The sequence below is a fragment of the Cryptomeria japonica genome, unplaced genomic scaffold (genome assembly GCF_030272615.1).
Source record: "Cryptomeria japonica unplaced genomic scaffold, Sugi_1.0 HiC_scaffold_596, whole genome shotgun sequence".
NCBI classification, from domain to species: Eukaryota; Viridiplantae; Streptophyta; class Pinopsida; order Cupressales; family Cupressaceae; genus Cryptomeria; species Cryptomeria japonica.
This window is the reverse complement of record NW_026729401.1, coordinates 69500-72321: the sequence shown is the minus strand read 5'-3', so window position 1 is coordinate 72321 and position 2822 is coordinate 69500. Positions and strand designations below refer to the sequence as shown.

At 67.2% G+C, this 2822-nt stretch overlaps 1 non-coding gene across 1 annotated transcript; it reads left to right on the top strand.

The window, feature by feature from the left end:
- Positions 1-269: 269 nt before the first annotated feature.
- LOC131872408 (5S ribosomal RNA) lies at positions 270-388 on the top strand. Its single transcript, XR_009370561.1, has one exon. It is a non-coding gene; the product is annotated as a 5S ribosomal RNA (ribosomal RNA).
- Positions 389-2822: the final 2434 nt, after the last annotated feature.

Here is a 2822-nt window from a genome sequence, read left to right as displayed (position 1 = left end):
AGGTCGTTGCGCCCGAGGTGGTGTGTGGGCACCGCGTTGCAGACGGGACACTGCACGCACACGACGCCCCGTCCAGGTGCACGCACGTAGGCCGGGCCGGGTGCACACCCGACGCCCTAGCAAGGTGCGCGCACCCGGGCAGGGCTCACACTTGGCGAACGGGGCGCACTTCGCGAGGGAGGGTGTGCACCTCGACGGGGGTGGGTGGCCGGGGTGGATTCGCACGTGGGTCGCGGTTTGCTAAGTACACACTGCGACAAGCTCATAACGGGTGCGATCATACCAGCGTTAGTGCACCGGATCCCATCAGAACTCCGCAGTTAAGCGCGCTTGGGCCGGAGTAGTACTGGGATGGGTGACCTCCCGGGAAGTCCCGGTGTTGCACCCTTTCTTAGTTTTTCGCCGGGCGTCGCAATGCTATTTGAATAAACCTTTTGCCCGTTTGCGTTCTCGTCGGGGCCGGGCCGGGCCGGGGTGCGCTGCCCGCACTACCGCGCGCGCGGGGGCGACACCGAGCGCGCACCCGAGGCGCCCCGAGCACACAGGCCACGGTGCAACCCGGGCGTTGTGCGCGCACCCCGGTGCGCCCGAGGTGCTGCGCGCGCACCCAGGTGAAATCGGTGTGCACCTCGGCCAGTGCGCGCTCGGTCGAGTCGCGCACGTTGGCCAAGGTGCACGGTGATGTTTCTTACTCTAAGGTTCCGCACCAGACGCCCGGGACAGGTGAGCGAAGCTGGGCGGGGCCGGGTGCGCGGCCGGGGCAGGTGCACGCAGCTGGAGAGAGCTTTGGAGCACACCAGAGGTGCGCACCTTGGAGCACACTTCGGAGCGCACCAATGATGCGCTCCATTCAAAAGTTTCCTGAAAAGGCAAAAAAAGTTGAGATTATAGAATTTCCCACTTGAGAGATTGTAAAAAAAAAAAATTTAAAATGAAGGAAACGCGGGTGCCAAGGTGTGCGCGCCCGGGTGCGCAGCCCAGCCAAGGTGTGCGCACCAAGGCGCCCACCCTGGCGAAGGTGCACGCAAGGTGCGCACCCGAGGCAAACCGGACAATTAACCCAACTTTCGACTTCGCGCGCACCTGCGCACCTTGGAGCGCACTTCGGAGCGCTCCTTGGTGCGCACCAATCTTGGGCACCTCGGAGTGCACCATGGCGCCCACCAAGGTGCGCACCCGGGGCAAACCGAGCTCCGACTTCGTGCGCACCTTGGAGCGCACGAAAGGTGCGCACCATGGCGCCCACCAAGGTGCGCAGCCCAGCCAAGGCGTGCGCATCAAGGTGCGCACCCTGGCGAAGGTGCGCACCCGGGGCAAACCGAGCTCCGACTTCGTGCGCACCTTGGAGCGCACAAAGGGTGCGCAACCCAGCCAAGGTGTGCGCACCCCGGGCAAACCGAGCTCCGAATCGTGCGCACCTTGGAGCACACTTCGGAGCCCTCCTTGGTGCGCACCGATGTTGCGCACCTCGGAGCGCACCCGGGGAAAACAATGCAATTAACCCGACTTTCGACTTCGTGGGCACCTCGGAGCGCTCTCGGGTTCGCACCTCGGAGCACACCGAGGTGCGCACCTTTGATGCGCTGCCTTCACCAATTTCCAGAAAAGGCAAGAAAACATTGAGAAGGTGTGCGCACCGAGGTGCCCACCCTGGCGAAGGTGCACGCGAGGTGCGCACCCGGGGCAAACCGGGCTCCGACTTCGTGCACGCCATGCTGCGCACCTTGGAGGGCCATGGTGCGCACCTTGGAGCACACTTCGGAGCGCTCAATGGTGCCCAACCCAGCCAAGGTGCCCACCGCGGCGAAGGTGCACGCGAGGTGCGCACCCGGGGCAAACCGGGCTCCGACTTCGTGCACGCCGCACCTTGGAGCACACTTCGGAGCGCTCCTTGGTGCGCACCAGGGCGCGCAACCCAGCCGAGGTGCCCACCCCGGCGAAGGTGCACGCGGGGTGCGCACCCGGGGCAAACCGGGCTCCGACTTCGTGCACGCCATGGTGCCCACCGCGGCGAAGGTGCACGCGAGGTGCGCACCCGGGGCAAACCGGGCTCCGACTTCGTGCACGCCGCACCTTGGAGCACACTTCGGAGCGCTCCTTGGTGCGCACCAGGGCGCGCAACCCAGCCGAGGTGCCCACCCCGGCGAAGGTGCACGCGAGGTGCGCACCCGGGGCAAACCGGGCTCCGACTTCGTGCACGCCATGGTGCCCACCGCGGCGAAGGTGCACGCGAGGTGCGCACCCGGGGCAAACCGGGCTCCGACTTCGTGCACGCCGCACCTTGGAGCACACTTCGGAGCGCTCCTTGGTGCGCACCATGGTGCCCACCAGGGCGCGCAACCCCGCCGAAGGTGCACGCGAGGTGCGCACCCGGGGCAAACCGGGCTCCGACTTCGTGCACGCCGCACCTTGGAGCACACTTCGGAGCGCTCCTTGGTGCGCACCAGGGCGCGCAACCCCGCCGAAGGTGCACGCGAGGTGCGCACCCGGGGCAAACCGGGCTCCGACTTCGTGCACGCCATGGTGCGCACCAGGGTGCCCACCGCGGCGAAGGTGCGCACCCGGGGCAAACCGGGCTCCGACTTCGTGCACGCCGCACCTTGGAGCACACTTCGGAGCGCTCCTTGGTGCGCACCAGGGCGCGCAACCCAGCCGAGGTGCCCACCCCGGCGAAGGTGCACGCGAGGTGCGCACCCGGGGCAAACCGGGCTCCGACTTCGTGCACGCCATGGTGCCCACCGCGGCGAAGGTGCGCACCCGGGGCAAACCGGGCTAGGACTTCGTGCACAGCCGCACCTTGGAGCACACTTTGGAGCGCTCCT